The 12164-nt window shown below is 33.2% G+C and overlaps 1 pseudogene; it reads left to right on the top strand.

Annotated features, from left to right (window-relative positions):
• Positions 1-7484: 7484 nt before the first annotated feature.
• LOC147793122 (14 kDa proline-rich protein DC2.15 pseudogene) lies at positions 7485-7832 on the top strand (annotated as a pseudogene).
• Positions 7833-12164: the final 4332 nt, after the last annotated feature.

The following is a 12164-nucleotide window of genomic DNA, read 5'->3' as shown; positions in this document are numbered from 1 at the left end:
AGAAGAGAAGGGTAGTTTTTTATTTTGTTAAACTTAGTAAGACTTTTGAAATTTGAGTGAAAAGGCCAAAGAAAATATAAAGGGCCAAGAATCATTCTAGGAGAAAATAGGTGATGGAATAACTAATTTTATATCGTAGAAACCCTATAAATTGATTCGTTTTTATTGTAAAATGCAAGAGGCAGAGAGCAAGAACAAGAGACAGAAAGCAAAGTGTACAGTGTAATAGAAAATAGCTTTTTCATAATTTTTTTTGTCCCCTTGTCTCTCCCGTCTTGACACCTCCTTCACAGGTTCGTGAGAGTTATTTAAACAAGTTGATTTCAGAGCGAGCGTCTATTTTCTACAAGTTGGTATCAGAGACATTGTTATTTTCAACAAACTCAAAATCCCTAATCAAATTCAGGACTTTTATTCCACGAATCCTCTCATCTCCTTCATATTCCGCCTTGAGGTAATCCCAGATTTCCTTTGCTGTTTTGAGAGACATTATTCACATGAAGATCATTTGAGATATGGCTGCAAATAGGCAAGCTTTTGTCTTTGATTTTCTTGTCTTCTTTTCCTTATGTGCTTTGATTTTTGCTACAATAGGATTTGCTGGAAGTGGAGGGACCTCGTAATCCTCTTCTATTGCTTCCCAAAGATCCAAAGCCTCCAAATAAGTCTCCATACGAACTTTTCACATTTGATAATTGTCTCCATCGAAGACTGGCGGTGCAACAGCTAAAAAACTGGATTCTCCTTCAATTTTGATCTCACAGATCCTTAAAAAGACGGCTTTGATACCAATTTGTTAGTGAAAGAACGAGTGATTGAATGGTTCAGGAGAAAATTGTATTCTGAAGACCAAGAAAGGTCTAAATATATAGAGAATATAAAAAGATATTAAAAAAGCTACCTAGAAATCTGCAGTAACAAACCAGTAAAAAAATTAAAACTAAATCAACTCCTAACTACAACGAGATTTAATTAGATATTAGCTGATAGCAATCTAAATAAACATGTGATCTTTAACAGTCCAATTGATGATACAAAGGCTATTTCTCTTACAATTTCATAATTATTTCATCTCTTGCATCATCTTAGGGTTGTTGGTTGCCTACGCTCGTTATTTGGTTGTCATAGTCTATATTTATTAAACGAAAGGTCTCCCACATTAGGGTAGTCGTAGTGGGGACCGACACTACTACAGGCATCGATGGTGCCACTTGTGGTACTCTAGGTAGTGACAAGGCTAGGCCTATACGACCCTAATTTTCCTAATCAAATATAGATACTACTACATGCATGACATGGCTAATACGTGTGGAAAAGTCTATGAAAATATTTCATAAACGATGTCGTGGACTTAAACATTCATAATAAATTCATTAAAACAATATTTCTATGAACAATATAGCAAAAAATAGCTAATGTGAATTTAAATGAGATAAAAAAAAATAAGGCGATGGCGTGATATAACCTGAGGACTACTAAAACAAACATGAACACAATACCCTAGCTTTGATCTCATGGCCTTCACCGCGACGCCGTCACATCCATACGAGAGTACCTTACCTGTACCTAAAAAAGAAGAGTAACATGCGACTTAGTATTTTAAGAAATAATCCATAAGTAACCCCACTGTTGAAGTAAGAAAAATGCAATCAAATGCAATATGGTGGGACCTATCATTTCATAAAACCATCATGACATGACTTTAAACTCAGTCCGGGTAGAGTTGAATGTGTAGTACTTTTATACACATGGCCCACGCACGTGCACATAGTCTCACCAGATAGACTCATGTATATATTCCCTAGGCCTCATTCATCGGGTTAATGCACGCTCATGCTACCGAAAACCACATGGAGAAAGGACCCACGTAATATCACGACAAAAATAGATATTGTAATGTACGCATTCGTATTAATCACAATGGGAAAGTATCCTGGTGCAAATGACGCACATAAATGCATGAGGTCCCCATAGCTTAAAACCATGACATAAGTTTATGATTCAAGTCATACCTCCATTCATTCATGACATACCAAGTTTGTGAGACATGCATCCGTAATAATTGTCATATCTTCCCTAATTAACATAATTTACATAGCTTGGTGTATGAAGTTTTATGCATCATATCATCAATATCATAAATATAATTCCACAAGATGGTAACATGATATGGTCGTATTATAGCATAGCTTATAACAATACATAATACGACATAGCGTAATTTATAACATAGCATAGCATCACATAATACATGCAAACAATCATAGTAATGACATGTGCAGGGTTCACTAAATTTCTTGAGTTGATGTTCGTTTTATCCTACTCGTTGAGGAATAGTTCCAAAACTAACTCCAAATCGACTTCCTCCATTTTCTTTTTTCTTCATCATGTTCTCCAAATTGGCGTTGGCTAGAAATAAAAGAAATGATAGTATGAAGATTGAGAAATAACACACACATCTTAAGCTTGGAATAACTCTAGGAACTTCTCCATCATCATTTTCATGTGATAAATGTTATCTCTCTAATGTGCAATTTCATCACTTATCGAGCTAAAATCTATATAGATATTTTTTTTCTTTACTCAAGCTTTTGTCTAACTGCAAAGGCTCATAATATATCACTAGAGTCTTGTCGATCATGTACTTACCGAGCATAAACACATGGAACACATGAAGTAGGGTAAACATTCTTGTATTGAGAAGTAAATTTGTATTTGTTTCAAAATCCTTATGTGTAGTAATGACTTAATTTAAAATAATTATAAATTCCACCTCTTAATTTTTAAAATCTACTTTAATTAAAAGAATTAAATTTATTTCACATGAAATTAAAATTATAAATATGAAACCTATCTTTTTAATAAAAGGTAGACTATTAACCAAAATGAACATATATCATTGGATTGGATTATATCATTGACTATAATGTTTGATTTGAATTTAAAAATAAATAAATAAATATATGGATATTAATTTCTTGTAGGTCGATTTCATTCAGTTTTTTTTTTTTTTTTTTTACTTTAATTTATTAGTCGTAATGGTCCCTCACGTAAATAACTGATATGAACCGTTATGACATTTTCATCGATAGTTGACATATACATTCATTGTTCAACAATTTATTTAACTTGCGTTTACTGTTTCGATCATAAAGAAAAATATAATTAAAAAAAAAACTTATACAAAGATAAATATTTAACCTAAACAGTATTTCTAAATTATGATTAGTAGAAATTTAAGTTTAGTTATTGACATGCAAAACTACAATATTTGAATAGTTAAAGAGAAACTATTGGTAGAGTTGATATGGCTTTTTTGGGATTGATTAAGAATGAACAACAAAGGAAATATAATGTTTTTTAATGGATCAAATCTTGAAGGTTTGACTTTTGATGTATGGTTGCAAGTGGAGAATAAAGTTTAAATTAAGAGTACAAAAAAAAAAAAAGAAGAAATAAAAGTCATTAAATTGACTAATTAATGTTTTTATATTTGATTATGCAATGTATTGATTGGTGGAGTTCTAGGATGTGTCACACACCTCTCTTTGCTTGTCCATTACTTTGACTTTCTTTTAAGTAAATTGTCTTGGAGTGATGCCTTCCAATTTTTCAAGTTCTTCTTTTTTCTTTTTTTGATATATTTTAATTATAAACTTTCTATTTTCCATCATTCATATGAATTCTAGCAAATCATTAGTAATATTAGATTAAATTTATATCAGTAGCCAATTTGGAAACAGAGATCCACTGTAAATTTAGAATACATGAGAACAGAATGAAAAGTGCAGACCGAACAAAAAAAAAATTAGGGAATTAAAAACCACAAACTAAACATAGAGGGAAAGGTAAATGCTAAATACAGAGAGTAGTAAAGGCGAGAATAACTTAAATAGTTGTATATACTTCTCTTTCTACCACAATAACCATGGAAAATAAGATTTTTAATAAAAATATAATTATTGATTATATTTCAAGACTTTTAAGAATGGACCCATGTAAATGAGAGAAATAATTTTGTAGATTTCAAATTTGAAACTGATGTCATGGGCTCACATAGGTTGACTCGGATTTCAAAGGACGGAATCAAACATTCATTAAAGATATATTCGTGGCAACGATTTAAGCTAGCCAAGCAAGTGAACTTACTATCGGTATGGTTATATTTGCTGTTGACACGTGCCCCGTGATTCTGCACGTGTCATATATATTGATATGTGTGAATTGTCTGTGGATCGATATGCTTCTTATTTGTTATGTATATGTTATAATATGTGAATTGTTTAATAATAATTACGGTACGATGTGTTCAATGATATGTTTGAGATAGGATACGAGAAGGATGCACAAAACGAAATGTAACGATAGGAGTAAAATACGTTCATGAAACATTAAGGTTAGGTTACATACTGGAGTGATATGGATAAGAGAGATTGATGGAAGAATACAGTTAGGCTACGGGTAGAAAGGGATAGGTTTGTGATAAATTGATAGAACGATAGCGTTAGGTTAAGTTCTTGTGATGAGATGACTAAGGTACGTTAACGTAATGATATGTCTGTGATAAGTAAAGAACGTTAAGGCTATGATAAGTTAGAGAACGATATGACTATGAAGTGTTTATGTTATGACTCGTTTATGATATCAGACATTGTGATGCAATATGTTATGGTATGATGTGTATATGATGAAATGTTATGTTAAAAGCATAGAACGTTCTGTTAGGTCTCCTAAATTGTGTGTATACAGCACGATATGAATGACATGAAATTACGATAAATGACATGAAGTATAACCCCGTTAGAATTATGTATGATTTGAGAATTGAAGGATGAGAAACGATATGACATGAATAATGAACGATATTTGAAACGATATGAAAAATGATATGATACGTACATAATGCTAGCGGGGTTGTATTAAAGGATAATGAAAATGGAAAAGTTTTGGGACCTTATGCATTATGTGTGCTCATGCATTTGGGACGGATACCCCTATCCCATCACGAAGGTACGGACGCGTACATCCAATGGAAGGACAACGATCGTTATGTCTGCATAGCGCTGCCGTGACGGTTACTAGTTCTAGCGAGTGTCTGGCCTAAGGGGCTCCCAGAGTTTGCCCACCGGGTAAGGAAGGTGGCCCAGGAGTGTGTGAATTAGCTGGTGAGCCCATACTCGCAAGTATGGGCTGTGTGTAGTACTAGTATATGGTACACGTCCAAAATTATCCGTTACGACAGCATCATAGGGAAAACGAAACGAAAGATAGGTCTCATCATTTCATTGCATGTGATTGTTGCATTTAACCCCAATAGTGGGGTCACTTGCTGAGTATTTCTTTATATACTCAAGCCATATGCTACTACATTTTTCAGGTTAAGGCAAGGCATTCCGGTACGGTTGACGACGACATCGCAACTCGAGACCAAGGCACATGCAGAGGGTAGTGGTATTTATTTTCTTAGACTTGGGCTAGAATAGGATGTTTTTAACTTAAACTCTTATTCATTTTATTTAAGTTTTTGGTTGTGTCGTTTTAAAGATGTTTTCAAAACACGTAAGTCCATGACTTTGTTTTAAAATAAAGGTCATGTTTTATGGAATTCAAATAAAGTCTTCCGCATTCAATGTTTATGGTACGTATACAGTAGCGACCTTAAATTAAGCAAAAAATTTTGGGTCGTTACAGCGCACATGCGCACATGGACCGTTAAGGATGGACTCGTTTACATACCCCTAAGGCTTGACTCGTTGGGTTAAATGTGCTGACGCGCCGAACACCACAGAGGGAAAGACCCACATGATATCATGACGAACATAAATATCGAAATTACACATATGTACTAACATAACGGAGATGTATCATGATGCACAACATACATAAATGCGTGAGGTCCCAATGGCTTAAAATCAATAAGAATCATTTCATTTATCCTTTTATTCATGTCATAGTACACATACGAGACATGTATGCATAGTATTCATCATGGCTTTCATCATGCATCATCATTAGTATAATATAATCTATAACATGCCTTTACTTTACATGACATGACATGACATGACATTAGGTATACAACATATTTTAGTTCTTGCTTGGTACAAAATTTAATTCTAAAACTAAAACGTGATCCCTAAGTTCAAATTTGAACTATTGCTACAAAATTAACACAATGAACAAAAAGAGGGTTCAAGAATAGCATTTACTCAGATGACCTCCTTAAATGGCTATTCTTCCTTCAAAAACTTGATGTTGATATCCAACGCAAATTAAGCGATTGATCCAATAACTCACTTCTATTTACGGTATATTTTTTTTCAAAACTTTGTTTTACTCCTTTAATTACATTCTACCCCTTAAGTAACATTAATCCTCTAATTAAGACTTTGTTTATGATTGTATCTACTAATCCTAGAAATAAGATTATTTACTAAATATTTTTGATAATCAATATTTTCTATTTTTTAGGTAAAGGCAAAGAAATCTTAAGCAGCACAGTGATTGCTATAGAAGTTGGGAGAGACTTTCGATAGTGTTTTGTTTATATTTCAATTTTTCATTCTTTTAATATCTTATTCAAACATGTTTTTATTTGAAACAAGGATGGGTTTCATGCTATCGAAGTTTAACCGTCCAATATATGTTTTAAAATTGATTTTTGGGATCCTAAATAAAAGTCTAATTTTTTTTTTTTTTTTTTTAGATCTTTTATCTTATAACCATTTTCATCTTAAGTAAACTTTAAAAGATTTTCAAAGCATGCATGTAATAACAATCTTAGTCTTGTCATGTTTTAGAAGTTGTACTGTTATGTCATACTAACATCAATATATATCAAAACTCATTGTTAACATATATTTATCCGCTTTGACTCATTATATATCGCCGCCAATTTTACAATTTACTAGGGAGAGGTTTCCACACCCTTATAAAAAAAATATGTTTCGTTACTCCTTCAAAATGACGTGGAATCTCATAGTTATATTTAAAAAAAAACCATATTATATTTGTAAAAATTATTTGTGCTAAAAATAATCTCTAGATTATCATCTATTACCCACTTGTCTGGAAGGGTTCTATCAAATATTATATTCCAACCATACAAACCACAATTTCATTTTAAAAAGTATTTGATATCTTATTATCGAACATCACTTCGTCTAGTTTGTAGGCCATTTGACATTTTTATAATACTTTAAAAAAGACAAACTAATTAAAAACCCATCTCTCAAATCAATTCCTCAAAACTTAATAAAGTAACTCAAAGAGTTAGGTGTTTCATATCCAGCAATTTATAAGGAATTTTTGTTTTTAAATACAACAAATTCCCAAACCCCATTTATAAAAACCCTAACCCTTCTCATAATTCTTCACAAGCCATCCCACAAACCTACAAACCCTTCAATATCTCTCCACCAATGGCTTCCAAGCTCTCTTCACCCATTGCCCTCCTCCTCCTCCTCAACCTCCTCTTCTTCACTATGGTCAGCTCCACCTATGTCCCTTGCCCACCGCCGCCACCCAAGCCCCACAAGCCCACCCCGTCAAGGCAGCAACCATCACTCCCCAAGTGCCCCTGGGACACCCTCAAGCTCGATGTCTGCGTCGACTTGCTGGACGATCTAGTGCACTTAGTGATCCGCTCACCACCAAAATCCCCATGCTGCACCCTAATCCAAGGCCTTGTTGACCTGGAAGCTGCTGTGTGCCTTTGCACTGCGGTGAAGGCCAGAGCCTTGGTTCTCAAGATTGACCTCTCAGTTTCCCTCAGCTTGCTTTTGAACTACTGTGGAAAGAAGGTTCCGTCCGGCTTCCAATGCGCTGCTTGAAACCAAATCCTTTCATTTCCGTTTCTTGTTTCTTCTTCAATTTTCCATTTCAATGTCATGTTTAAATAATTAGTTTGGTCGTACATCATGTTATGATGGGTTTGGAAATCTTCTCAGAATTCCACCATCTTTTTATAGTTTCATTACAATGCAATGTAACATAATGGTACGTAGTTTTTTTTTTCAAATGAACAATGTTGTTCGTCTATTCTTGTGTCTTATTACAAATTTGACGATGCATATGTTTGAAACCTCAAATCTTGTTTCACGTGTGTTACTTGCATGAAATCATAATAAACCCTTAACTTCAAAATTTTCATGACGAAAAATTAAAGAGAGTAATATTAACACTCAAGTTTTAAATGACAATGTTGATGATGTTGGGTTTTATGTCTTAAAACTAATAGTTTGTAAACAAAAACATATTCTATTTTCAATAAAGTTATTATTGTTGTTTATTCAGTAAAGATTGTTATTGAATAAAGTGAACTTTACGATCATCAATCTAAATCCAATAAACTAAGAACACTGGCTATAGTATGATTACTTGAACTATATGTAGAGACATAAGAGTGGATCAAGTTCAAGTATATATAGTCAAAATGATCTATAGTATAAGGATAAGGTTGGGTACCTTATTATGGGGACACTATGGATGGCCCACTTTTGTATATGATATAAACAATGTGATCACTAAATTGTACATGTGGAGACATTGGAGTGGGGGCGTCCTATGCAATGAGTATTGCATAAGATCGGACCATGAAGAAAACCACTCTCACTTTATAATGTCGTTTACTATTGAGACTGATTTTCTTTTCATTCGATAACCTAGGTAACTCGGTTTTAATCCTGAGCTAACCATGAACTCCTGTTTATTCGGAATTATCCTTAAATTTGCATGGGTGAGAGTGGCTCTAGTTCGCCGACTCAATAGGCCTCCCATTTCAGGGGTAAGACTGGGTGAATGGCTGGGGACGTGGGGTGCAAGATGGAATTCACTCCTACCCACTTTTAGGGATAGAAGAGGGCTAGTTCCCTTAAGCACTGACTCAAGGTCTTGAACAAGGGGTCCCACCCACTCATTAGCATGAGAGGGATTCGGTTTACTGGTTGGACCACAAACCAATTGTTCATTAGAGGATCAGTGAGACATAAGGAACAAGAAGTAACTTTAGGGGTAGAACGGTAAATTGATCCAGCTCTAGTTATGAACAACCTGTTAAGGATCGAGTTACTAATCATGGTTATACCAAATGGACAGAAATATATCTACAGTGAGGAGAGTGCAACTACTAGGCTATAGTGGAGTGTCCTAGTAGTTAATGAATGTTGGTTAACAAGGTTAATGAGTTTAACCGATTAATCTTGGATCGTTGGAGCCCGTGATCTATAGGTCCATTAGGTCCCTCTGCTAGCTCATATCGGACTAAATCATAGAACAGTGTGACGAGTGAGTTCGAAATGTTCGAATTCAAATTAGGGAATATGCGCTACATATATACGATATATTTAACCGCATTTTTGTTTTATTTACGAATTAAAGAAAAAGAGAGAATCTGAGATATTTAAATAAGATTTAAATATCTTAATCAATTATGTGTCGGAATTGATTGGGATTGACATTTGGATTAATATTAAACATTAATTAAATAGTTTAATTAATCATTTAATGTTACTTTAATTTGAAATTCATTATTCAAATTAATTGTTGAATTAAAATGAAGAAAGTCAAAATGTTGACTCCATTTAATGAAAAATTCTGGAATTTTGAGGTGTCAAAATTTGGTTTAACCAAACTTGCATGCTTGCCAAATAAACCCCACAAGTTTGAGTGGAATTTTGAGTGTCAAAATTTGGTTAACTCAAACATGCATGCTTGCCACATAATCCCAAACATTTGAGTGGAATTTTAAGTTTCAAAATTTGGTGATCTCAAATTTGCATGAACATGCAAACATGACTCTTTAAATAGAGTGATCATGGTGCATGGAAGATCTTCTTCTTCTTGGTGAAAAACATTGAGAAAAACCTCTCAAAAACACTCTCTTCACATATACAAAATCCCTCCCAAGTTTAGTCACTCACCGGATTCCACAATCCCGTTCCAAAGCCGGAGGATAGTGGAAAAGACACTAGTGGTGGTTCGAAACCGGTTCGTGAGGAAAAAGGAGTTTGAACTACAAAAGGTAAGTATCTAAACTCATTAAGTTTTAATACTCATGAACATGCTAGTTATTTACTATAATTGATGTTCTAAAAGTGCCAAGATCCAAATTGCTTCCACATGTGCTATGTTAACACCATCAGATGAAAAATGTAGAGACCTCAATTTAATGAAAATATGGATGTCAGTGTAATAGGCCAAGTACGCCGCTAGTAGATATTATCCGTTTTGAATCGTTATGTATCCCCGTCAACCTTTTAAAACATGTTTGTTAGGGAGAGGTTTTCACATTCCTATAAAGAATGCTTTGTTCTCCTCTCCAACTCACGTGGGATCTCACAATCCACCCCCTTGGGGGCCAGCGTCTTTGTTGGCACACCGCTCGGTGTCTGGCTCTGGTGCCATTTGTAATAGCCTAAGCTCACCGTTAGCAGGGATTATCTACTTTGGCCCGTTACGTATCACCGTTAGTCTCACGGTTTTAAAATGTGTCTGTGAGAGATGTTTCCACATTATTTTAAGAAATGTTTCGTTCTCTTTTTCAACCGACGTGAGATCTCATAGTCCATGGGAACTTTTGAAAAATTTATTAAAATATTTAAACCGTCGCATAAGAATTTACTATTTTAAACGAGGAATAGGGTTATTATTAATATTATGTGTTGATATTTTTATAAAATATAAGGTCAATTTTATACGATATGATTAAAAAGTGGATTTGGTTGACAATATTAGATATCGACATACTAATGAAAAAAAAATACAATGGTCCGTGTCAATACTCTCGGTCAATGAAAAGCAAATTGTAGAGATAATTGCTACATTTTTCGTTTTCTTTTCTTTATTTATTTATTTAATTATTTATAGATCCAACTTTAATTTTAATTTTGAAAAAGATGATGAATAATTAGTGGTTCATTCATCTCGGTAATTAATTTTTTTTTCCAATAATTATTTATAACAACCTTTTTCATAATTTTTGAATTGTTAACCATTAAAATTCATATTAATTACATCATCATATGCCTCTTTTATCTCGAGTCAATAATAAGTATTTTAATATATTTAAAATTGTAAAATAGGGTTTTTTTTTATTAATTTAATTTATTAGTATTTTTGTTTTATATATATATATTTTTTTCAAAATTATCTATTGATATTGACATTTCCATAAAATCGAGACTTCGATATTTTGTTGTCAACATTAACATTTGAAACATTAATGTTAAGTAACTAATTTTGATATCTAACCTAAGGGCTATAACTTGAATAGAAAATGCAACTATCATACCTTCATTCTCATAGCCTATATAGTGACCCTACATGGTTGTCTTGCATTCATCTAAAAAAAAATAGCACTTGGTTTGATAATTTAAAAAAATACTCAGCAAATAATCACACTGTTGCGGTCGGAAAATGGAAATACATGCAATGATCTCTACTTTTCAGTCTGGATAGAGCTGAATGCGTAATATTTCTCTACACATGCACACAAAAGATTTTCAAAGCATGCATGTAATAACAATCTTAGTCTTGTCATGTTTTAGAAGTTGTATTGTTATGTCATACTGACATCAATATATATCAAAACTCATTGTTAACATATATTTATCCGCTTTGACTCATTATATATTGCTGCCAATTTCACAATTTACTAGGGAGAGGTTTCCACACCGTTATAAAAAAAAATGTTTCGTTACTCCTTCAAACAGACGTGGAATCTCATAGTTATATTTAAAAAAAAAAAACCATATTATATTTGTAAAAATTATTTGTGCTAAAAATAATCTCTAGATTATCATTTATTACCCACTTCGTAAAAATTATTAGGCAAGATGATTTAGAACAGAATGTTTCAGAAACTGAGTGTATAAAGCAATAAAAAAGTTCTTTAAATCAAAACCCTAATTCGGAAACCCCAAACCGGGACGTTTGATACAGGTGCTAAAAAAATCGAATAACTATTCATGTTTTTTAAAACTTTTGTTGGGAATGATTAGAAATGATGATTTAGAATAGAATGTCGAAGAAGCGAAGTGTTTAAAGCAGTAAAAAAAGTGCTTAAAATCAAAACCCTAATTCGGAAACCCCAAACCCGGACGTTTGAAGCACGTGCTACAAAAATTGGGGAACTATCCATGTTTTTCGAATCTTTTGTGGGGAAT

The sequence above is a fragment of the Cucurbita pepo genome, chromosome 3, assembly GCF_057944985.1.
Source record: "Cucurbita pepo subsp. pepo isolate OVF chromosome 3, ASM5794498v1, whole genome shotgun sequence".
In the NCBI taxonomy this organism is placed as follows: domain Eukaryota; kingdom Viridiplantae; phylum Streptophyta; class Magnoliopsida; order Cucurbitales; family Cucurbitaceae; genus Cucurbita; species Cucurbita pepo.
Note: the sequence above shows the minus strand (reverse complement) of the source record. Positions and strands in the feature narration are given on the sequence as shown.